The sequence below is a fragment of the Neophocaena asiaeorientalis genome, unplaced genomic scaffold (genome assembly GCF_003031525.2).
Source record: "Neophocaena asiaeorientalis asiaeorientalis breed wild unplaced genomic scaffold, Neophocaena_asiaeorientalis_V1.1 scaffold177, whole genome shotgun sequence".
NCBI lineage: Eukaryota > Metazoa > Chordata > Mammalia > Artiodactyla > Phocoenidae > Neophocaena > Neophocaena asiaeorientalis.
In genome coordinates, this window is record NW_020172779.1 from 1,620,085 (window position 1) to 1,646,906 (window position 26,822).

Here is a 26,822-nt window from a genome sequence, read left to right on the forward strand (position 1 = left end):
TGGGTGTTAGCTCTTCTCTAAATGTTTGACAGAATTCACCTGTGAAGCCATCTGGTCCTGGACTTTAGTTTGTTGGAATATTTTTTATCACAGTTTCAATTTCATTACTTGTGAATGTTCTGTTCATTTTTTCTCTTTCTTCCTGGTTCAGTCTTGGAAGGTTATACCTTTCTAAGAATTTGTCCATTTCTTCAGGTTGTCCATTTTATTGGCATAGAGTTGCTTGTAGGAGTCTCTTAGGATGCTTTCTATTCCTGCGGTGTCTGTTGTAACTTCTCCTTTTTCATTTCTAATTTTATTGATTTGAGTCATTTCTCTCTTTTTCTTGATGAGTCTGGCTAATGGTTTATCAATTTTGTTTATCTTCTCAAAGAACCAGCTTTTAGTTTTATTGATCTTTGCTATTGTTTTCTTTATTTCTATTTCATTTATTTCTACTCTGATCTTCATGATTTCTTTCCTTCTACTAACACTTGGTTTTGTTTGTTCTTCTTTCTCTAGTTTCTTTCAGTGTAAGGTTAGATTGTTTATTTGAGATTTTTCTTCTTTCTTGAGGTAGGCTTGTATTGCTATAAACTTCCCTCTTAGAACTGCTTTTTGCTGCATCCCACAGGTTTTGGATTGTTGTATTTTCACTGTTATTTGACTCTAGGTATTTTTTGATTTCCTCTTTGATTTCTTCAGTGATCTCTTGGCTATTTAGTAATGTATTGTTTAGCCTCCATGTGTTTGTGTTTTTTACGTTGTTTTTCCCTGTAACTGATTTCTAATCTCATAGCATTGTGGTCAGAAAAGATGCTTGATGTGATTTCAATTTTCTTAAATTTACTGAGGCTTGATTTGATCTGAGGCAAGATGTGATCTATCTTGGAGATTGTTCCGTGTGCACTTGAGAAGAAAGTGTAATCTGCTGTTTTTGGATGGAATGTCCTATAAATATCAATTAAATCTATCTCATCAAATGTGTCATTTAAAGCTTGTATTCCCTTCTTAATTTTCTGTTTGGATGATCTGTCCATTGGTGTAAGTGAGGTGTTAAATTCCCCCACTATTATTGTGTTACTGTCAATTTCCTCTTTTATAGCTGTTAGCAGTTGCCTTATGTATTGAGGTGCTCCTATGTTGGGTGCATACATATGTATAATTGTTATATCTTCCTGGATTCATCCCTTGATCATTATGTAGTGTCCTTCCTTGTCTCTTGTAACATTCTTTATTTTAAAGTCTATTTTATCTGATATGAGTATTGCTACTCCAGCTTTGTTTTGATTTCCATTTGCATGGGATATCTTTTTCAATCCCCTGCCTTTCAGTCTGTATGTGTCCCTAGGTCTGAAGTGGGTCTCTTGTAGACAGCATATATAAGGGACTTGTTTTTGTGTCTGTTCAGCTAGACTGTGTGTTTTGGTTGGAGCATGTAATGCATTCACGTTTAAGGTAATTATTGATATGTATATTCCTATTACCATTTTCTTAATTGTTATGGGGTTTTTTTTGTAGTTCCTTTTCTTCTCTTGTGTTTCCCTCTTAGAGAAGTTCCTTTAGCATCTGTTGTAGAGCTGGTTTGGTGGCGCTGAATTCTCTTAGCTTTCGCTTGTCTGTAAAGCTTTTGATTTCTCTGTCGAATCTGAATGAGATCCTTGCCTGGTAGAGTAATCTTGGTTGTAGGTTCTTCCCTTTCATCACTTTAAGTATATCATGCCACTCCCTTCTGGTTTGTAGAATTTCTGCTGAGAAATCAGCTGTTAACCTTATGGGAATTCCCTAGTATGTTATTTGTTGTTTTTCCCTTGTTGCTTTCAATAATTTTTCTTTGTGTTTAATTTTTGTCAGTTTGATTACTATGTGTCTTGGCATGTTTCTCCTTGGGTTTATCCTGCCTGGGACTCTCCGTGCTTCCTGGACTTGGGTGGCTATTTCCTTTCCCATGTTAGGGAAATTTTCAACTATAATCTCTTCAAATATTTTCTTGGGTTCTTTCTCTCTCTCTTCTCCTTCTGGGACTCCCATATTGCGAATGTTGTTGTGTTTAATGTTGTCCCAGAGGTCTCTTAAGCTGTCTTCATTTCTCTTAATTCTTTTTTCTTTATTCTGTTCCATGGCAGTGAATTCCACCATCTGTCTTCTAGGTCACTTATCCGTTCTTCTGCCTCAGTTATTCTGCAATTGATTCCTTCTAGTGTATTTTTCATTTCAGTTATTGTATTGTTCGTCTCTGTATGTTTGTTCTTTAATTCTTCTAGGTGTTTGTTCTTTAATCCTTCTAGGTCTTTGTTAAACATTTCTTGCATCTTCTTGATCTTTGCCTCCATTCTTTTTCTGAGGTCCTCGATCATCTTCACTATCATTATTCTGAATTCTCTTTCTGTAAGGTTGCCTACCTCCACTTCACTTAGTTGTTTTTCTGGCATTTTATCTTGTTCCTTCATCTGGTACATAGCCCTCTGCCTTTTCATCTTGTCTATCTTTCTGTGAATGTGCTTTTTGTACACAGGCTGCAGGACTGTAGTTCTTCTTGCTTCTGCTCTAAATATTCTTGCTATAAGATGTGAAATAGCAAATCTTTCTGTGGTCATTGGACCCCTGACAAGTAGCAGTCTTTGGCTGGGCCATATATATATGAAGGGGAATGACTATAAGAAATTATAAGAAGCCTGGGACTTCCCTGGTGGTCCAGTGCTTAAGACTCTGTGCTTCCAATGTAGGGGGCGCAGGTTTGATCCCTGGTCCAGGAATTAAGATCTCACATGCTGCATGGCACAGCCAAAAAAAAAAAAAATTATAAGAAGCTTATTGCCTCATTTCCCAATCTTCATATTTCTAAAACATGGTCATCTTATTTTGAGTAAGAACTAAATTGGAGGAAATGAAGTGTGAAAAAAAATTTTTGTTATAAAGACTCCTTTTTGAAAATATGTCTCTAACTATCTCACCTTAGTCTTTGATTAGTCTAAACCTGCTAAAACATCCTATAATTGGGATTTTGGATCTAAGAATTATAGTAAATGTAATTTTTAAAAGTACATACCAGGGCAAAAAAGAGCATCCAATGAAAATTTGAAGGGTTGTTGCAACATTGTCTCTCTTTAAAAATAACTTTGGTCATTGTGAGATAGATTTAATTCAATTTATGCCTAACAGTTTGACATTTGGACTCTATTTCCCGGCATGGTGGTTGATGTCGCTTGGGAAAATACATTCTTACTGGTTGACGTAATAATACCTTAAATAAAGAGAATAAGGAATTGCATTCAGAAATAACAACTCAAATTCTCTTGTAGAACTTAATGTGTAAAAACAACTATCAGTTTCACAAAAGCAACTAAAGCTTAGTTAAATTTACTCATTTATTAGTCAACCTTTGAGCCCTACTCAGCCTCCAGGAAGACTTTGAAAAACCCTACCTTACTTTACCTTCCCTGGAACATACAAACTCATATTTGCTAAGAAAGTAAACAAAATAAATAGAGAAAAAGAGGGCACATTACATTCTCATTAACATAATTCTTTAGGTCTCACCAATTGGAAGGCTCAGTGTTCACAGTTGCTTCAATAGTTCTTTAAATATTTCTCCTCTTTTATATTGATCAGAGCTCATTTCATACAAAGAGTAATAAGTATCATTTGCAAAATGCTTGGCAAATTTACAAACATTTCTATTGATATGATTTCCCCAGAATAAATGTAGAAATATTTTGCAATGAATATGGGCTAGCATTTTGGTCAGAGGTCACATCAGGGATAACTCTCCATATTTCACCCAGCAGGGACTCAGAATTGAGTAGAAATAACATTTCTCAAAGAAGTAGCTGATACATGCAAATCAACTACACTTACGATGTGTGTCACAAATATCTGAGGACTTCCAGATTCCTCTAGCATTATCTCCATCCTTAGTAAGCTATGTGTCTCCTCCCTTAAATGGACAATGTTTTGTTCATCTTTACATTCATCATACTATGTACAAAGCAAATGCTTGGTTTGTTGAATGGGTGAATAACACCTTTAGTCAGGCTCTCATGGTCTGAAGTAGGTATATGCCAATATGGAGTAGAAGTGGAGCTGGAGAGATAGAGGTGGGTATTTGTGGCTGTGCTTGTCTTCACCAGAGTTCACATTAGTTAGAACTGAAGTATTTGGGAGGGAGAGGTCATCATTCAAGGGAAGATGGAGAGATGTGAAGAGCAGCTATGGAAATGCAACATTAAACATGAAATTGGTGTAGAGGACACTGGAAACCCAGTTAGTCAAGACCCTTGGGGAGAAAAGGGATTCTTCAAAAGATCACTGTTAGTGTGGGACTGAATTATAATTAGACTTTCTGAATAGAACAAAATAATAAAGAAAGAAATTTAAAAATGGGGCACATACAGAACTGATCAAGAAGGGATTATCAAGAGAATATTACCCAACTACTCATTTGCAGATGAGCATATTCTCACCCAACACTGTTTTCAGTTATGACTGAATGGAAGTCCTTTGTAGTATCCAAAGTCCAAGACAGCAAGTAGTTCTTTGGTATGGGTTCAGAAGTTTTCCCAGAATGAATTGTAAAACACTTATGCTTTCCGTGAACAGAGGCAAGCTGGCCTACCCCATTTCTGGCAAATTTTGCTAAGCAATACAGACTCCCCACTTAATCCTTTGGTTTAAACAATATGCAGTTCACACAAATTAGTGAAAAAACAAACAGAGACACAGGTCAGTCATCCAAAGAAAGATGTAAAAATAAAATAAATAAAACATATTTGAAACACACTTAATGGATCAGAGATAAAGCCCAGTACAAGATAGGACAGATAAAAACCCATCAATCTGGAAACCTTCTTGGGTTTACAAGAAGCCCCTTCTGATCTCAGACTGTGTTTATCTTCTAGATGGAAAAAAGAGGAAAAATAAATCTCTCCATATCAAAGGCCTGTTTAGTAGAAATAAATTGAAAGTGCTTGGCCAGTTAGAACGAACTAAATCTCCCCTAGGCAAACCTACTATCGATATATGTATTTAGCTTCCTGAGAAATATATATATATATATATATTTTTTATCACTGTTGTGGCCTCTCCCATTGCCAAGCACAGGCTCCGGACGCACAGGCTCAGTGGCCATGGCTCACGGGCACAGCCGCTCCACAGCATGTGGGATCATCCCAGACCGGGGCACGAACCCGTGTCCCCTGCATCGGCAGGCAGACTCTCAACCACTGCACCACCAAGGAAGCCCGCTTCCTGACATATTTAAAGGCAACCTGGGAAAGGCTGGCTAGCCAAAATCAAAAAAGTTGACAATTTTAAAATTTCAGTTACCTTTGAACTCCATCTACCACAGCAATAAAAAGAGATGTTTCTGCTCTATTGCATTTTGTTGAAACCAAATGAATAGACTGGAGAAATAAATAAGCTGGACACATTATACAGGAATAATATGGCATTGTTGGGAGAGAACATAGAACAAGGGGGCAAGAGCCAGTTTCTTGTTCCAGCTCTGCCACGCTCTACGTGACTCCGGGCAAGTCTTTACACTCTAATCTTCATAGGCTACTTGTAAATAAAAGAATAACAATAGATTATTTTTTTAAGTTTCCCTGAGATCCCAAAATATGTATGATTCTAAAGGGAGAAAGGAAGATTTATGTATAAATTATTTCAAAAGGGTCTATAGTAATTGTTTCCCTTACACCTAAAAGGGAAGATCCAGATACATCATCAAGATGTCTCCAAAAAACACCTCTTGTCATCAAAAGCCACCAAAAAGCAGGTAGTCAAATAGCCTTTTGTGGGAACATGTAGTAAATAGCATAGGCTAATATCTGTTGAGTACTTACTGTCTAAAATCTTATTTAGTCCTCAATATAATCCTTTGATATAAATATTATTTTATAATTACTTTGAAGATAAGCAAACTGAGATACAGCCATAGCGTTAGCTCTAAAAGGCAGTCCAGCATTTCACTTCTGGCTGCTCAGACTCCAAAGTTTGTATGTTTAATCATCATACAGTTAGCTAAGTTTTCTATAAGTCTTCGACTTGTGCTTCAAGCTATAGAACATACATTATTTGTATATGAGCACTCCTTCAGTATTTCTGCTGCAGCATTGAAATGATTCCTCTTCCTTTGGTTTGTATAAAAATATTTTTCTTAATTTACTGAGACTATTTGAGAAAAATGAATCATTGATAAATTTATGCTAGTCTGTTGAAAATGCTAGAATAACTCATTGGATTTGAACGTTTTCAGCATCCAAACACTGTGTATAAACCGGACTAAGAATCAGATGACTTCCATTAAGCCCTTGCTTCACCAGTTGCTTTGGGACCTTAAGCAAATCATCTCATCTACTCTGAACTTCAGTTTCCCAACTACAAAACAGACCTTGCCTCACTAGTATCACAATGCAAGGAGGTAAATGAAAGAAAGAAGGACTTTGAAGCTAGAGGAGCCAGGATGGACATTTTCTCAGGAGTCATGTTATTTTTCACCAATTCCTTCAGAATTTGAATCTCAGGTACTTTGAAAAATGAAGCTAATAATAGTAGCAAATTCATAGGGCTAAAAAAGTATAGATTAAATTAGGGACCTTTCCTCACATAAAATACTTCAACACACAACAATGGGGGAAAAATCAACAGAAGTGTTTCTGAACATGGCAGGAACATTCTGTCCTGGACATGACATATTTCCTACACACGATCCCTTGGGAGTGGGTGTTGTCTTGTTTGTTCATTCATCTGTTTCCCCCAATGGAGGTGGATGTGTGCCTAGACATTCATTTTCTTTCTCTTGACTTTCCTTTCTCTTCTCTTCTTTTGTGGCCCCCCAAATGTATCACTGTAAAAGCACTGCTGGTAAGGTGTCCTTCTTATTGTGGCCCCCCAAATGTATCACTATAAAAGCACTGCTGGTAAGGTGTCCTTCTTATTGCACACAAGGACTAACACCTCCCTGACATGATTAAAAATAGCATATGGAGACCCCAACAATGATTAGTCGCAGACAGAAAGATTAAGAAGATTACACAGGTTTTAATCGAAAGATTTTTAAAAGATGTTTTACAAATCCACATTTTATTAAAATCTCTAACTCTATGTGTATCTTACATAACTTGTGGAACCAAAAAAAAAGAAAAAACCCTCTCCAATACATTAAATGGATTGAACAAATACATACATTGCTATTATATGTACCTCATTCTCTTTTACCCTCATGCTATCTATAAAAAGCCCAGAAATGAATGGCAATTTAAACTAATGGCAAATTTAACACATTGAAAATGACTAGATTAGTGTGTATAATATTCCCCTTTAGCCTCCTCTGAATTACTCTATTCCTTGCTCTATATAAATATTTATTTGTTACATTCTCTTTGTTTCATCAGGTGAGAAAAGACTGTGAAAATGAAAGGCCTTTAAATGGACAAGGTAACATGGAAATTACAGCAGACATCTCAGGCCTGTCACTCAACTATTACTAGTATAAGCATGTAATTTATTATCTGAATGAGGACACTTTTGGAACTGAAAGGAGGAACTATTAATAATTACTCCAGGAAAATAGGTCAAACTGGGTCTCTCTTGGATGAATCAAAATGTAGGGCTGACTTGTCACCCAAGTTGTGTTGGTTCGACCTCCTAATACTTTCTAACTATCCACAATATATCCAAAATATATCCCAGGACTTCCCCAGTGGTCCAGTGGTTAAGACTCTGCACTTCCACTGCAGGGGGCACAGGTTTGATCCCTGGTCAGGGAAGTTCTGCATGCTGCACGGTGCAGCAAAAACACACACACACACACATATATATATACTATACATAATATATTTATATAAATAATATATATCTTTTACATATATAATATATATAATATATTTTACATATATATTTTTTACATATATATTATATATATTTTTTACATATATATATACCCCGCATCCCACCCCCTCTCACAATCTCTACTGATCCACCATCATGCCCCTTTTTCTCCCTGGATGGCTGCAATGGTGTCCTGGTAGTCTCTGCATACACCTCTATCCTTCCCCAGCCCCACTTCCCCAGCCAAGTCTCCACATGGAGACCACATATAAAGTAAAATGTTAAGGCAGTGGTTCTCAACTGGGAGAAATTTTACCAGTCTTGGGACATTCAGCAATCTCTGGAGATAATTTTGATTTTTCACAACTTGGGGGCTGCTATTGATAGCCAGTGGGTAGAGGCCAGGGATGCTGTAAAGATCCTATAATTCCACATACCAACCCCGCTCCACAACAAAGAATTATCTATCTAGCCCCAAATGCAGATAGTGTCACAGCTGAAAGACTTTATTTTAAAGTATAAATCAGATCACAGTATGCCTCTGGTTAAAGCTCTCCAATATACACAAACTAAAACCCAATCACCTTACCACTTACCCCTTCATATCCTCTAAACTCTATACTCTATCTCTCTGACTCCTAATTCCCTTCAATCTCCCCCTCCGTTTCAGGTCAGGTCTTCTTTTCTCAAGTCTGGCTAGATCCCAACCAGGGCCTCTGCCTGAAACGCTCTTCTTCTAGGTTTCTGTCTGGCTGACTTCATGTCATCCTTCAGGTCTCAGTTCATACGCCACCTTCCCAGACAGTCCTTTTTCTGATTTCCTTTAGCTGGAGAACCATGGTCTCCGCACAGTGCCCTCGCACAGTGCCCTCTCACTTTGTCATACCCTATTCTCCTTACCCCTCTACTTATATTCTCTCCGTGGCACTTTTCTGACTGAAATTTCATTTATTTATCTATTTCTCCATTAAAAAAAAATCAATTTCTCTTCATTATAATGTAGGCTCTGCTTTTTCCTTTGCTGAATTCCCAGTGCTTCGAACAGAACAGGGCCTGGCGAACAGCAGGCAAGCAATAGACTTCTGTCACTGGAGAAACATCTCTGGTGAATCACTGATATAGTATAAAAAAAAAGAGACTCTGGAAATCAGAGCCAAGTTCAACTGGGAATGTGGAATTCCAAGTGTAGTTTTAATGTTAAATATTGTAATAACAGTATTAAAATTAGTGACAGCAACTATCATTTACCAATAGTTTATAACAGGCTGGACACCACGCTAAACCCTTTATATTAATTTTCTGTTAGTCCTTATGACTCCCCATCTCACCATCAATATTCCATCCTCATTCAGTGTTGCCATCCCTTGCCATGGCTCGCTCAATGTCATCTCTAGACCTTTGCATGCTGTGCTCTCTCCTCAACCACTATCTCCCATTTCTATGCAGCGATCATATGTGACTACCTGTGACAAATTGGATTTGGGGTCTGTATTCTCATAGCACTTGCCTTTATCTCCTTTATAGATAAGAACACTTTGAGGTCAGGGTATCCCCACTGCCTGCCCCATATTTATTTATCTATCTATCTATCTATTTATTTATTTTTAATATCTTTATTGGAGTATAATTGCTTTAAAATGGACTATGGAGGTTCCTTAAAAGGCTAAAAGTAGAACTATCATACGACCCTGCAATCCCACTACTGGGCATATATCCTGAGAAAACCATAATTCAGAAAGAGTCATGTACCACAATGTTCATTGAAGCTCTATTTACAATAGGCAGGACATGGAAGCAACCTAAGTGTCCACTGACAGATGAATGGATAAAGAAGATGTGGCACAGATATACAGTGGAATTATACTCAGCCATAAAAAGAAATGAAATTGAGTTATTTGTAGTGAGGTGGATGGACCTAGAGTCTGTCATACAGGGTGAAGTAAGTCAGAAAGAGAAAAACAAATACCATATGCTAACACATATATATGGAATCTAAAAACAAAAAAAAAAAGGTTCTGAAGAACCTAGGGGCAGGACAGGAATAAAGACGCAGACGTACAGAATGGACTTGAGGACGTGGGGAGGGGGAAGGGTAAGCTGGGATAAAGTGAGAGAGTGGCATGGACATATATACACTACCAAATGTTAAATAGATAGCTAGTGGGAAGCAGCCACATAGCACGGGGAGATCAGCTTGGTGATTTGTGTCCACCTAGAGGGGTGGGATGGGGAGGGTGGGAGGGAGACACAAGAGGGAGGGGATATGGGGATATATGTATATGTATAGCTGATTCAATTTGCTATATAGCACAAAGTAACACACCATTGTAAAGCAATTATACTCCAATAAAGATGCTAAAAAAAAAAGATTTACAGGTAGAAAATATTTGGCAAGTAGACAAATATATTTATTGTTGAATTCTACAGAAGGTACTCAAACTAGAGACTGTGGGCATATGAAACACTTTTCTACGTTCAGCAATGTTCCCTCTCCTTAGCCAATTTTGAAAATGACCCATTCTTTCACTTTTGGGGAATTCTCACTGTTATTCTAATAGCAAAAACAGGTAGGTCTGCTCTTTTTCTACAAGAAAATTACAGTTCCTTGATAGGTTAAGCTCCTTGGCTTTCAACCTCCTTGTTTATCCACTCAGGAACTGGTTTACTGCCTCATAAAATAGCACACCCATGTGATTAGCACTTAATTATGCCCGAGTCAGTAGCCGGGCTATAGGCTTAGGTTGAGTTAACTCACTCAAAATAAGCCTGGAGTTTTGTTTGTTTCACTTGGATTGCAAAGTGACAAAATTTTGCATACCATCTACTACAGATTTTACTTACTCTGAAAGAATATAAAACTTTCATCTATTTCTCTTTTAATGTCAAAGTAAAAATAAATTACTTGGAATCTGATATCAAATCCTTCCATGTTAAAAAAAGGATTTAAAAAATTGGCTAGATACACTTAGATACACATTTAAATGTAATATTGTCCTATTTTACTAACTGGAAAATCACTGTTAAAAATTTATGAAAATTTCTCACTGACTATGATATAAATTGTAACGAACTTTTGGGGTTCATCTGTTTTAGTTTTGACTGTTTCCAAGACAAAATGAACATTTAAGATGAAATATGAAGGGAATTCCCTTTGTCAGGTGCTATAGGCAACCTTGTATTCAGACTTTTGTGTAGTTTCCTTCTAAATCATACCAGGGTTGGGCTGTGTGACCGAAAGGGAACAGCAGCAATGATGTCATGTCACTTCTAAGACTAGGTCATAAGGGGCTCTGTGGTTTTCTCTGGCTTTCTAGTTTTGCTCTCTTTCTTGCATCAGTGGCTTTGGGGAAACCAGCTGCCCTGTATTGAAAAGACCCTCAAGGAACTGAGGCCTCCAGCCAAGAGCCACGTGAGTGATCCTCTACGCAGACCCTTTGGGTTTAGTCAAGTCCTTCAGTGACTGTAGCCCAGGCCAATACCCAGACTGCAGTCTCATGAGAACCACCCAGCTAAGCTGCTTCTGAATTCCTAACCCACAGAAACAGTGAGCTAATAAGTGTTTGTTGTTTTCAGCCACTACGTTTTTGGGTAATTTGTTATGCAGCAGCAGATAACTGGAGAATGCAGGGAATAAAGACATTTCACTTATCATTTATATATTCTTCAGCTTTATTAAAGCCAAGACAAAGAGAGATGGAACCTGCAGTGGATGGACTACATATAATATTAAGACAATACTATTATTTTCAAGGAAATTTCAAAATATATAGTTTTTGAATTGTGTTGGTTTATGTAATTACTTGGAGCATTAATGGAGCATCTGATTACTAAAACTTAACAGGGATATAGAAAAAGAGGAGAGGATTCAGGCAAAAGAAATAAAAACAACTGGAGAAATTAGTCCCAGTGGAAAACGCATGCATTATAATAATGGCAGTTAGAGCAGTAGTTTTGAAATATTTTGTGTTTTGTGTTGAGAAAGTCTTTTTTCAATTGAAAGCTTTTATGGAACACTGAGATAGACAATATTTCCCTTTAGTAGCTTCAGAATAAACAGAAGAGAAACTGGAAAAGAATGAGGAAAAGGGAATTGAATGGGCCTCGCACTTGAAAATCCATCATACAATGTTGACCAGAAAAGGTGATAGAAAATATCCTTACCTCCTTCTTAACATCAGGGAGAAGCTTTCAATATTTTACCATTCAGTATGCTGTTCGCTATTCAATTTTTGGTAGATACACTTTATCATGTTAAGGACATTTCTTTTGGTTTGCTATGAATATTTTTCATAAATGGGTGTGGAATTCTAGTACTGTTCTCAGACACGGGCAAATAGGACCCTAGCTCTTGCTCCATGCTTTGTAAGGCTTCACTCTGCTCTTCACCTGTGTCCTTTCCTGTGGCTGACTATATTGGTCATCTTCCAACTTAATAACATTTCACCCCTCTAGATCCCCTCTACATTTGCTTTTTGACATTAAAATATGAGTATTATAAATGTATAAAGAGACAATGTGAGCACTGTAAATTATATACGGGTACAAAGTAATATAATTTTTAAAAAATTGTTAGAGTCAAGGTAAAAAAAACAAAAGAACTCCAAATGCCAAGAATAATAGTTAAAATAAATGAAATAAAAAATAAGTATCATATAAGGTAAAAATTAAATAAAAATGCGACGTCTTATATACACTACCAAATGTAAAATAGATAGCTAGTGGGAAGCAGCCGCATAGCACAGGGAGATCAGCTCAGTGATTTGTGACCACCCAGAGAGGTGGGATAGTGAGGATGGGAGGGAGATGTAAGAGGGAGGAGATATGGGGATATATTTATGTGTATAGCTGCTTCACTTTGTTATAAAGCAGAAACTAACGCACCATTGTAAAGCAATTATACTCCAATAAAGATGTTAAAAAAAAATGTGATCTCTTCATTTTCCTATCTGTAAACCAACAGACACATTTTTTTTATCCATGTAAACATTTAAAAGTCAGGATATTTCACTTAAAGTGTGCATTTCAGAGTTTTCTTAAGATATTTGATAACACAGGGCAAACAGTCCCAAATAAAAACAATTGACTGGAACCAGAAGCTAGTCTATGGAAAATCATTAAAAACAGCTTATATATATATATAAAAAAAACTTATTAGAAGTTTTTCCAAAATTTAACATATATCCTAAAAGGTATTTGACATTAGCAATATAAAGTAATGGAGTCGAAACAAAATCTTCTAAACTATCAATAATAGAAAACAATCTGTCATGCTAGAGGAAAGACTCAAATATATTCACTACAGAAGACATCATTGTCAAATAAAGAGGCAATCAAAAGTATGCAGCCAAAATTCTAAAAATAATTATTATAGATATATGTCAAGAAGTTAATTAAAACATTTTGTTGTCTTTCTGTATTTTATGATGTTTGAGATACCTGTCAGATTTTTATAATTTATAAATTATTGTGATTCCTTTTCTCATTCTAAATAAATATTCATGTTTTAACCATTTTATTTTTGTAATATTGTATTCTTTTTCTTAAAGTGTTCCACAAAACTTGGATCCGTCCCTACCAGTTATCAGTTGAGAAAGAAAACAGGAAAAAGGATAGTCACATGCTAGATAATTCAGAAGAATACAACTAGTACAGCAAGACATTAAGGAATGCCTTGGGAAAATTAATGAGGCCATAGGACATTCTAATTCTCATTATGATCATTCCACAAAAGTCACAAGTGAAGTGAAAATTGCTCTCATGCAATTCTGTTAAGAAAAAATAATGACAAAATTCAATATTTATCCTGAAACGTGGAACCTGTTTTCAACAGATGCCATTTAGGGGCCATTTTTCAGGTATCTATTATCTTTCAAAACTACGGAGACGAAAATTCCATGGCGGGTTATGCTGTGAGACCATCATAAGTAGTTAAATAGGTAGTAGTAAAATAGAATTACTTCCAGAGAATTCAGAAACCAATTTTCCTGCCTTCCCCCATATCAAATAAAAGATGAGAAGGAAAATAAAATGAGGTTGAGAATGGAGAGATGAGAGAAAAGGAAAATAACAAGGAAAGAATGGTATGGGGGAAGAACAAAGGAGAGATATGGGGTTGGTGAAAGAAAATAAACATCCCATGCCCAATTATGTATACACACTAATTTCCACTTAGAATTTTCCAGACTGAGTAAACTGAATCTTAGTTAAGCGCATTGTTCTGTGTAGCAGAGCTGGGATTCAAAGTCGGGCATATATGCCTGAAAGGCTTCTATTGTTCTAGATCATCATAGTGTACTTTGCTAGTCTCAGTGCCCAGCAGAATCAATTGTATGTGGAAGATGACCTCTCCCAAGGCTGCATTTCAAAAGTTTTCCTTTGGAAGGAATTTTGGGTAAATAAGACATCACTTATGAAACAAGATATGGATAAGCAAATCCATAATCACTCCAAGCAATTCCATGAACCAAATTTTGGAGGAAGACAAACATGATTGTTGATTATAGGGCAGATTCCAGACACGCTGAAGGGAGAATGGCTATAACTGTTTGGTATGCAGCCATTTTTTTTTTCATATAAGAAGTAAGGATCATGAAAATGTTTTCTCTTCTGTAGTATAATGATTAAGAGAAGGGTGCATAGGAGTCGGGAAATCAGGGATCCATTCCTGCCTTCCTACTTATTAGCTGTTTAACTTGGGTAAATTCTTAACCTCTGCAAGTCTGAGTCTTCTTATCTCTAAAATGTGAATAATAATATCTATAGGGGTTTTGTGATGAATAAGTAAAAGCCAGGGTCAAGTACTAACTCATACCTGACAGACAACAGCCACCACTGACCACTCCAAAATGTCAATTAATATAATTATAATGAGAAACAAAACTAACTCACAGAATATACAATTAGTTTCAAAGCAAACACGGGTCTGATTTTACTCCAGAAATAACTTTGAAACGGAGATCATTGGCAAGGAAGCCATGAAACGCGGCACAAAATTTTCAGACGATTTCTCCAACTGCATTTATTATGGATTCCGAGAACCTTTCAAATCAGGGAAGAATGACAGAAGCAAAGACCTCCTTGAAAAGCTGTAGCTACTAGAAAGGACCTGGGGAAGAATGCAGTTGTTTGCAATCCAGCATCACACTGGGCATTCAGACAAAGGCCTCTGTTCTTCAAAATAAAAAGATACAAACTGCATCCCAGCTGCCGCTTAGCTAGAGCAAATATCAGTTTGTTTTTGATCAGTGCCCAGCATGGTGTCTTACTCATCACTATATCCATAGCACTTTGCTTCTAAGAAAATGGTGCTGTTGTGTGTTTGGCAGTGAGAGCTTCACTTCAGTTCAGCTAAGCTTATTTCTTTTGTTCAAAGGAGAGAAGCTGTTTACAAATAAACTGTGTATAATTAGTTACCGGTTCTAAAACTGTTTTATTTTTATTTCCTCTCTTCTTGTGAAGCCATCTGGGAAAGCTGATTACTCCTAAGTCATTATAAGCTAATATGCAGTCTAGGTAGGCTGGGTTTTGAACCTCTCTGTTAATGCTGGTTAAATACTTAAAAGTAATTAGAGCATTTTAATAGGAGTCATTTATTATATAATGCTTCTTAAGAAAGAACCTTATAGTTCATGCTGATGTATGCTACCAATTACATATTTATAAATCTTAGTTTATGTGCTCAAGTTCTGTTATGCAGGTGTGTAAGAAGAAAGTAATTCTCAAATGGAAGAAAATTACATCAATGCATCTACAATTGTCACCAAAAAAAGGAAAGTTAGAAGCTCCTTTAAGGCTCAAGACAAGCCTTAAGACATTGAATACTGAAATGCTTTTCACTTATTTCTATCATTTCCACGTGCAAACACATGAATTCTTGCATTAATGATTGGTCAAATATAATGTAATTCAGACAGCAAATGTAGCTGTGCAAAGTTTTCATACCTATCTTAAATTTTAAGCCAAAGAATCTACCACCTCTCTGAATCTCAGATGGGCTAACCATGGTTTCCAATTCAAGAGCTTCTAAGTATTCATCTAGTTCTAAAGAGACAGCTGATTCCAAAATGAATGTCAAGTTCTCTTTTATGTTCCTTTGAGATAAATAAGAAATGAATGTCTATTTAAAAAGAAATTTTGTGAGAAGTATGCAGCCTTCTTTCTCTCCTGCAGGAGCAAATCCATGCTTGCTTAATTTTTTATCTTTATTTTCAGCACCGCAGTGTTTAGGTTCATTATATGAAATGCAGATAAAATCTCAAGTTTCTCTTGGGAGCTTTGGTACATTCTAGAGATCCAAATGAGAACTAAAAGGGATTAAGATTTCTTACTGATTCTAGTAAAAACTTACATACACGCATTAAAAAGAATATAAAAAGGACTAAAAAAAAATGTAACCAGCTTTCTGTTAGCACATTAGAAATGGGACTTATACCTCGCCAGATCTGGGTTCATCCTCCTGAATTTGCATACAATTCTGTGCATAGGTGTCTTAAAACCTTGTTAATGCATCTAATTAAAGCAATGACAGAGAACTTCCACCACATCTAATGAAAGGAAACAAAGATTAAATTTAAGTTAATCAGCTTTGAAATGTAAACAAGCACATTCAATTATTAAATGATTCCATTTATTTTTAACAGGTTCTTAGACGCGAGTCTAATAAACAGCCCACCATTTTCCCTTGATTTGCCCCGAATGTTTATTAACATCATTAATCCATTAGTTAAAATCCAAAGGGACATTTCATGCCTGGGATGAACTGATTCCAACTTTTTGATGAATGGAAGCAAGTAGGTAGCCAAGATTTTTCACACAATAAATTCTAAAATAGTTTACGGAAGTGTCAAAAGTAGAGACTTTTACAAAATTAAAACAAAAAAGAAACTGGCATGAATAATGAAGGTTGTCGCAGGTTTGCTGTCCTAAGATGTTAGTTCACTGCTTTGAGAAGACAGTGTAACTAGTGTTCCTGGTAAATATGTCAGCAGTGGGTTTTAGAATCCGTTTCCAGCAAGCAGACAGTCCAGAGCACAGGGAAATGTTTTTACATTTTGCAGAGTTTGGAGATGAAAGAACCAATTTCAGGGTTGATGAGGGAAGACATCACTCAGAAGGCGTGGAGCAGTCATGATGTAATAACATTCCTCCATACGGTTTCACCAGTAGCAAGAGTCAGAAGCCCAGAACAATTTTGTTTTTTTTTAAATTTTTATTGGAGTTTAGTTGTTTTACAATGTTGTATTAGTTTCAGGTGTAGCAAAGTGAATCAGTTATACACATACATATATATCCACTCTTTTTTAGATTCTTTTCCCATATAGGCCATTACAGAGTATTGAGTAGAGTTCCCTGTGCTATACAGTAGGTCCTAATTAGTTATCTGTTTTATTGAATATATATAGTAGTGTGTATATGTCAATCCCAGTCTTCCAATTTATCCCTGTCCCCCCAATTCCCTGGTAACCATAAGTATGTTTTCTACATCTGTAACTCTATATCTCTTTTGTAGATAAGTTCATTTGTACCCTTTTTTTTAGATTCCACATATAAGCAATATCATATGAAATTTACATATATATATATTGAAGTGTGTGCTTTTTTTAATTTCTTTTTAAAATTTTTTATTGAAGTATCGTTGGTTTATAATATTGGTACTTCCACGTGTGCAGCAAAGTGATTCCCTTATATATTTTTTCAGGTTATTTTCCATTATAGGATATGATAAGGTATTGAATATAGTTCCCTGTGCTGCACAGTAAATCCTTGTTGCCTATCTATTTTATGTATAGTAGTTTGTATCTGTTAATCCCATACGCTTAATTTATTTCTCCCTGCCTCCTTTTTCCCTTTGGTAACCATAAATTTGTTTTCTATGTCTGTGAGTCTGTTTCTGTTTTTGTATTATTTTTTAGATTCCGCATATCAGTGATAACATATAATATTTGTCTTTCTCTGCCTGAATTACTTAGCATGGTATTCTCTAGGTCCATCCACGTTGCTGCAAATGGCAATATTTCATTCTTTTCTATGGCTGAGTAATATTCCATTGTGTATGTATGCCACGTCTTCTTAAACCAATCATCTGTTGATGGCACTTGGGTTGTTTCCATGTCTTGGCTTTTGTAAATAGTGCTGCTATGAACACTGGGGTGCTTGTATCTTTTAAAATTGGAGTTTTCACTTTTCCAGACATATGCCTAGGAGTGAGATCGCTAGATCATATGGTAGATCTACTTTTAGTTTTTTAAGGAACCTCCCATACTGTTCTCCATAGTGGCCGTACCAATTTACATTCTCACCAACAGTGCAGGAGGGTTCCCTTTTCTCCGCACCCTCTCCAGCATTTATTGTTCATAGACTTTTTGATGATGGCCATTTTGACTGGTATGAGGTGATATCTCACTGTAGTTTTGATTTGCATTTCCCTAATAATTAGCGATGTTGAACATCTTTTCATGTGCCCCTTGGCCATCTGGATATCTTCTTAGGTCTAAGAAGACCTCCACCAAACTGTCTGTTTAGGTCTTCTGCCCATTTTTTGATTGGGTTGTTTGTTTTTTTGATATTGCGTTGTATGAGCTGTTTGTATGTTTTGGAGATTAACCCCTTGTCAGTAACATCGTTTACAAATATTTTCTCCCATTCCACAGGTTGTCTTTTGGTTTTGTTGATGGTTTCCTTTGCTGTGCAAAAGCTTTTAAGTTTGATTAGGTCCCATTTGTTTATTTTTGCTTTTATTTCTTTGCCTTGGGAAACTGGTCTGAGAAAATATTGCTACAGTTTATGTCCGAGAATGTTTTGCCTATGTTCTCTTCTAAGAGTTTTATGGTGTCATGTCTTATACTTAGGTCTTTAAACCATTTTGAGTTTATTTTTGTGTATGGTATGAGGGAGTGTTCTAACTTCATTGATTTACATGTAGCTGTCCAGCTTTCCCAATACCACTTGCTGAAGAGACTATCTTTTCTCCATTGTATATTCTTGCCTCCTTTGTTGTAGATTAATTGACCATAGGTGCGTGGGTTTAGGTCTGGGCTCTCTATTCTGTTCCATTGATCTATGTGTCTGTTTTTGTGCCACTACCATGGTGTTTTGATTACTGTAGCTTTGTGGTATTGTCTGAAGTTTGGATGGGTTATCCCTCCAGCTTTGTCCAGAACAATTTTGACAAGAAAATCTGGTTGATTCTCTGTACTCGTCCTCAAATAATGAATGGTTTGTTTTGTTGGTTTGCTTTGTTTTGTGGTTAGAATGGGTTCTAACTTCTAACTGAACAGAAGTTATAGCATTATCCTGTGTGAGGTAGATTTACTATAAGCTACCTCAGAATCCTCACCGTTTTTCTTGCCATGACACGTGATGGAAGAGGGAGGCGTTCTCTGCTCAAACTCAGGGCTATTCATTATTTTTGGCATGCTAGCTCGCATTTCTCTCTGACGCAATAAAACATATTTGCAAGCAAATGATCGAGAATTATTGAAGCCATCAAGGATCCCTTCTAATTTATAAGAAAAGTGACCGTTCCTAAATTCAGGAATGTTGCCTATATCATTCATTTGTTTGTTCAACGAATATTTTTTATTGTTATGAGAACAATTTAACATGAGATCTACCCTCCTAACAAATTTTTCAGTGTACATACGGTATTGTTAACGATAGGCAAGATGATGTACAAGGAATAGAACAAATTCATCTTGTATAACTGAAACTTTGTAGCCTTTGAATAGCATCTCCCCATTTCCCCCTCCACCCACCCCCCATCTCTGGCAACGACCATTCTATTCTCTGCTTCTATGAGTTTGACTATTTTAGATCACTCCTATAAGTAGAATCATGCAATATCTGTTCTTCTGTAATTGGCTTATTTCACCTTTGGCAGGATTTCCTTCTATACGAAGTCTGAATAATATTCCGCTATATGGATATGCCACATTTTCTTTATGCCTTCACTCACTGACAGATATTTAGGTCATTTTCAAATACTGGCTAATGTGAATAGTGCTGCAGTGAACACTGGAATGCAGATATCTGCAAGATTCTGATTTCAGGTCTTTTGGATAAATACCTAGGAGAGTTCCATTAGGTGGCAGGCCCAGTTCTAGAGGGTGGGGATAAATTAATTATCAAGGAACAAATGACATGCAAAAGGCTTAATAATGAGCTCATTCCACCAATTTGTTCCAATATTGTGGTTGTTCAAACATCCATTCTCCATACAACATCCAGAGTAATTTTTTTTGAAAACACAAGTGCAATCATGTCACTCTCTTGCTTCAAACACTTCAGTAAAATCCCAGATCCTTACAGTAGCTCTGAAGCCCTGCAGAGCCTGGCTTCTGCCACTTCTCCAGCCCCTTCCTGCATCCTGCTCATCCCCTTATTACTTCTATCGCTGCACTTCTGCCACCTTGGCATCCTTTCAGCTCCCTGAACGCATCAATCTTTCCCAAGTCTGTTCTTTGAGGGAAAAAAAAAACCCTCTTTTTTATTTTTAGTAAACCTGTCCAAATATTTTGTCCTTCAAATCTCAGCTTAAATATAACTCCCACAGGGAAATCTTTTCTGAGTCTCAGATTAGGCTGGATGCCTCCATTACTCATTCTTGTAATGACCTCTATTTTTATATAATAGCACTTACCTCAATTTTAACCAAAATACATTTGTTTAAAGCCCATCTCCCCTAAAGGACCATACTTAGGGAGCATAAGCATAGAGACAATATCTTCCTTATTCCCTACTACTGTGGGCAGCACAGTATCTGGTACATAATAGGACCTCAGGAAATATAGGTTGAATTATTGCATGAATGCAATGTGCAGCATCCCAATGCTTTCAAGCCCTCTTTAGTCATAGGCCCTCTTGCGTTAAGTGATTGTTGGGGAAATGGGTTAATTCATCCACCAACATTTAACAGTTTTTAACACACTGTGAAAAACATAGTTTTAAAATCAATGCCATTGGGGCTTCCCTGGTGGCGCAGTGGTTGAGAGTCCGCCTGCCGATGCCGGGGACGCGGGTTCGTGCCCCCATCCGGGAAGATCCCACATGCCGTGGAGCGGCTGGGCCCGTGAGCCATGGCCGCTGAGCCTGCGCGTCCGGAGCCTGTGCTCCGCAATGGGAGAGGCCACAACAGTGAGAGGCCCGCGTACCGCAAAAAATAAATAGATAGATAGATAAATAAATAAATAAATAAAATCAATGCCATTAAAAATCATTGCATACAATGGAATACTATTCATTAATTTAAAAGATAATAATGATAGATACTGCATCATGGCTGAATCTCAAAAACATTACTAAGCGACAGAAGCCAGACACGAGAGACCACATACTGTATGATTCCATTTATATAGCATGTCCAGAAAAAAGCAAGTTTCTGGATACAGAAAGTAGGTTCATGGCTGCCTGGGGGTGGGAAAGGGGATCAACTGTGAAAGGTCTTGAGGGATCTTCTTGAGGGGATGCAAATGTTCTAAAACTGATTTTTGGTGATGGTGGTACCACTCAGTAAAGTTACTAAAGATTACACACTTGCAATGGGTGGTGTTTATGATATGAAAAGTATACCTCAATAAAACAGTTTACAAAATTCTTATTATAAACTGTAGCTGACTTTCTCAACACAGTTATTATCTTTTGTTTCACTTCTTCCAATTTGGCTTTTAAGAACACATTAGGCTTGTACTGTTTCCTAATAGTTCATGGGAGTTCATCTTGTCTAGAGATGGCTTACCTGTAGCAATCATATTTCTCTAAAAGCTCTATAAAGGCATCTAACAGGTAATTAGATACTGATTGGCTAGCTGATCCCCAGTCATAACATATCAGCCTTCTCTGAGACAGACCGTCTAAAATCTCTTTAGGGTATGAAAACATTACGGAAAAGATGAGGCTTGGAACAGGAAAACACTGCCTCTGTGGGTAAAATGGAAGAAACGTTGAAGAAACAAATGGAAAACATCACACTTTCAGGCAATTACAGACTCTTGGCTGAAATTCAGCTTCAGGCTTATCTCGTGGGGAGGAATTTTTAAACACTTCAAAGTCCTACCCAGCATTATAACTGTCACCTTAATCTACCCCAAAAACATCCATTTCAGAAAGTTACAGTTTCAGAGTATACTGCTGAAGAATTCTGTAATTGGAGTAAAATATAACTGTGAATGCCTACAGGGATTTTTTTTCTTTTGATATCGCATGTAAACTAAAGTCAAGGACAAATGACTGAAGAATGAGAATCTCTTCAAACCACAATGCAAAGCGTAATGGTTCATTTCTGAACAAGGATGAAGTAACCCCCCAATTAAAAATATCAGATTATTTACTACATCACATTACACCTATCATCTGTGTCAATTATGAACATTAAAAAGACTTCCAGAAAGAGGGACAAATATTAGTAGGATAGATTATAATCCAGAGATTTAAGAATTAGAGGCATTCACAAGGCATAAAACAGATCTAAGATTTCATTCTAATTTTAGGGTTAGAGGGGATGTCTGTCTGATATTTTCACTGACAGTTTCTTGAGCTCAAAAATATGTTCAGGAGAAAAGAAAAATAGATCGTTAAATTTTTAATAGTAAAATATTATTCGTAGTATAATACCCATGTTAAATAGCAAAACTTCCACCTGTATAAATTGACAGAGCAAAAAATATACACTTGGTGTATTATTTTGATTTCTCTTGCTGATATTCTTTCTATTATTGTTTCCATTTACATGATATGGCAATGATTTTTACTTTTTTCCCCATTATTTTCCCACTTTATGTTGGAATAAATGTAAATGAATGTAAATTACCACGCTGCTGCATCTTCTCTCGCATGGCTAAGGACACATGGGCAACGATAGTTCTGGGTAGAGCCTTATTTGAGTTAGTCCCGTGAAATGTTCTGATTAGGATTTGAAACACAGAAACCAAATTTTGCATTTTAATTATTCACCCATTAAATAACAGAAAAATATTTTATCTGATATTTAAAGTAGAGATAGAAATCTATCAGATAAAAAAGTCTTGTTATATTTCTTCAAGAATTTGCAGGGACAAATTAGGTACTGGTCTTTGTTTTCCAACATGGTCAAGTTTCCCCATAAATGATTATTGAATGCAACACCTAAAATAACCACAGCCTTTTCTAACTTATGATGAAACTAGAAAATAAAGTCTCCTCTTGCTTTAAAATAACAAAATGAATTATTTTTTTTTTTGTTCTATGGCATTTTAGGTGTTTCATAATGGAGAATTTTCATATTGGCAGAAAAGGGGGTGCCTCGTTTTTTGTTACTTTTCTCTGGTTTTCACGTGCAGAAAGTGGTGAGGGAGATGGTCTGGTTTGGAATTATTTTTCTATTTGAGAAGTAGCATTTGGTGTTTCACTTAAGGAAACCGGTTCACCATCAAATCTATCAATTTTGCATGGTATTGAACCTTTCTGGACTTAATTTCTTACTTACAGAATAAGAAGATAAATCATATGATCTTTAAGGTCTTTTCCAGTTTAAAAAAAGTAGCGACCCCTGCAAATGGATGCTCATAGCCATGTAGAGTATGAGCCCTGCACATCATACCTGATAAAGATAGTTGTAGGCCGTGCGGGAGGGAGCCAGCAATATTATAGCTAGTGAACAATCGAAGTATAAAGCACCTTGGCTAGTGCAGATTCAACCAAAAAGTATGATGACATGTATGGAATTGTATACAAGTTTCTCTTTGTTGTTCATTTTTCATCATCATGTTTTAAAATTTGTGATTTGCCATGTATGTTGGCATTTATGTGCATGAATGTGTGGTATAATGTGGAGGATATGTATATAGAAATACTACTAAAATATTTAAGTTTGCTATAGGAGACAGACACATACAGAAGAGATTTTGTGTGAGGCCCACTGGCGTATGCTTTTCTCTGTGTGTGTGTGTGTGTGTATGTGGTGAACACAAGGTTTTTGCCTGTCTGATGTCTATCCCTGCTTTGTTCTAGCAGCATCTCCTCCCCCAGTTTTGTCACTGACACAACCTCTCATTTTTGAGCCATGTGAATTGATGGGTTTGACCTCACCCTAGATCCTAGAGGTGGACGAATGACTCAAGACATGTCAGCAGAGCAGTTTATCTCTGTGGTCAGACTGACTTGTAAGGAAATGGGCATATTATGAGCCGGGCCAATGTGACTTGATTCTAGGGCTTTACTGGTGCTCTTAGGAAGGCAGACCTTTCTCATTCTAGTAGCATGTGTGAGAGGGTAGTCGGGAGGAGGGATCTGCAGCTACCAGGTGTTGTCTCATCTCGAGAAAGAGGATGTCAGCTAAGTGAACAGCAGAGGCAGGAGAGGGAGAGAGAGAGAGAGAGAGATGAAGATAATATTTGAGCCTCCTGACTTAAGCATTCTTGAAGTCTCCACCAGACTCTTCAACTAGTCAGTTCTGGGAGCCAGTACATTTCTCTTCCTTTTGCAGCCAGTTTACATTGGACTTGGAGACCCATGATACAAACTGAGCATGTTTACCAGAGGTCATCTCTGCTTACTACTTTACTTCCCTTTGTGCACACCTTTCAGATTTAACTCAGGCATTATGCTGTCTGAGAACACTCTCTAGAGTCTATTTACCTCGGGTTGGATGAACATCCTCTGCACCGTGTGGCACTAACCACATCCTATTGTTATTATTTGTTAACATCTGTATTGCCTCTACCATGTTTTGAGCTCTGTGTGGTCAGGAACCTTGTTTCTCTTCGTTTGTATCCTCAGAACCTATAAGAAGCATTTGGCTACCATTTGATAATTGATTAAATATAAGGCAAGGAATACGCAGTCTTCCAAATTTTAAAGACAGAGATGATGTTCCCTGTAGTCTTCACATCTCTGAGCCGACATATTTTAAACATACTTTTATTTTTACTTTCAACCTATTCTCCTAAACATCCCTTCCTCCCCCCACCAGTAGCCTGTCTTTCTCAATCTCTCACTTAGGAGATTTTAATTTATTTATTCATTCATTCAACAATATTTTAAGTGTCTCTTATGTCTTAAGAACTGCCCTAAGCATGAAGAATATAATGTTGGACAAAACGCATGTTCTCAAGGACCTTACAGTCCAGAGTGTGAGACGGAGAACAATTACAATAAAGTCTGATTTGTGCTAGAACTGAAAAACGGTGAGGAAGCCATGGCAGGACATAGGAAGAGCACCTAATCTGGTTTTGGGAGGTCACTGGAAGTCTGCTGAAGGAAATTACTTTATGCTAAACGCTGAGGTGTGAGTAGCTGTCAACTGGTCAATCTGCCTGGGACACTTCCTTATCCTTCCTTGAGGCTCAAGACTGACCCCAATGTTATCTAGCTAATAAGAGGAAATCGAGGTCTAATCCCAGATTCTGAACACTGCACCATTTTAACTCTCTCCCATATCAAACAGCTGTCCTCCTAACATCTGGCTTTGAGGTAATACAAGTTTTTACAAGGAGGACCATTTGGGAAGAGGGGGAAGAAAAGTGAGGTGATTTAAACTTGGACCAGAGGACAGGAGACTTGGACAGTTGCTGTGCTGAGGGTTTTGGTTCATTAAAAGTGAGCAATAAGGTAAGTGACTGCACTGAGAAAACGAAGACATGTTGCCAGGAAGGAAGGAAAGATGAGGGAATGAGTTATTATCAGATCAAATTGATTTGTTACTTCGATACTGCATTCAAGAGTGAGACCTATTAGTTTAACTTACAAATGCACAATATGGCCAATATTCATCATCTAACCCAGAAGGTTCCATTCCCAAATTAGGCTATTAGAATGTACTAATTTCATGGAAGGGTAGTACTTCTCTAGTTGAGAATCACATTATCCTCAATGTAGTCTTTGTGGAAATAAAACAGCATGTTAATAGAAAGCACAATTTAGGTAACTGTCTTCCTAACTCTAGAATCTTATATCATTACTAATCTGATAGTTTAACATAGGTGATATCATGAGTTATTAGTAGATAGTAGTAAATCCATTGTTACTTATTTTTTTTTTGATTTTCACAATTCATTATAAATTTACTAGAGTAGCAGAATCAAAAGAAACAGTAAACTTACAGAAAACAAAAATGTTAAAGTATCAACGATAAAGAAAAGGCACTAACAAGGCCCCAGGAACATAAGATTTCTCTGCACATTACACACTGCTATTAGTAAAAATATAAAATGTAAACAGTGTTTTGACATTTCAACAACACAAAACTCCTACGTGTTTTGTTGCATGGAACGCAGAGTATAGTGTTGCTAACTTCAGAGAATTAGGAATGCGGACCACAGAGGGCAAGAAATGTCACTGTCGCAGGGATTCTGGTGGCAGAAAGTTCTCCGGTTTTAGGGGCAATTTATTTTGAATGTTCGCTTTCAATCCTGAATCAAGCCAACTCTAATTTCAAGTAAAAGATGCTTCCGATACGGATTAGGGTAGAGCTAGGTACTCTTCCAAAGCAACCTGTATGACTGAAGTTAATTTACTGCTTATGTGGAGTCCAAATGTCTGTTTCTAATCAGCAGGTGGCTCTCCTCCAAGCCCCTCCCCACTTTTGGCTCCTGCATCTTCCTCAGGAGGGTCCCAAGGTCATGAGGATCACCCGCATTAGGTCAGAGGCAGAGCTGAGAGGGCAGAGGAGGCTCAGCCAGTGAAAGTGACACATAGCCGTCTCTCTACTCATTCGCGTGTGCCCACTGATGGACCTCGGAAGCGTAGACCCTGCTGGGCAGCTGGGCTGGTGGGAGATGGAGCACACGATTTGTGGGACAAAATTCTTGATAATCCCTCCTGGTCTTCCCCCATCAACTCACTGTTCATTTTCTTCCCACAACGACAATGGAATCTATTACAGCTGACCCTTGAGCAAGGTGGGAGTTAGGGGTACTGACCCTCTGTGCGACTGAAAATTTGAGTACAACTTTATAGTCTGCCCTTCATATCTGTGCTTCCGGATTGGTGGGCAGATACAACCAGCCTTGATCACTGAAGTACTGTAATCGTATTTATGGAAA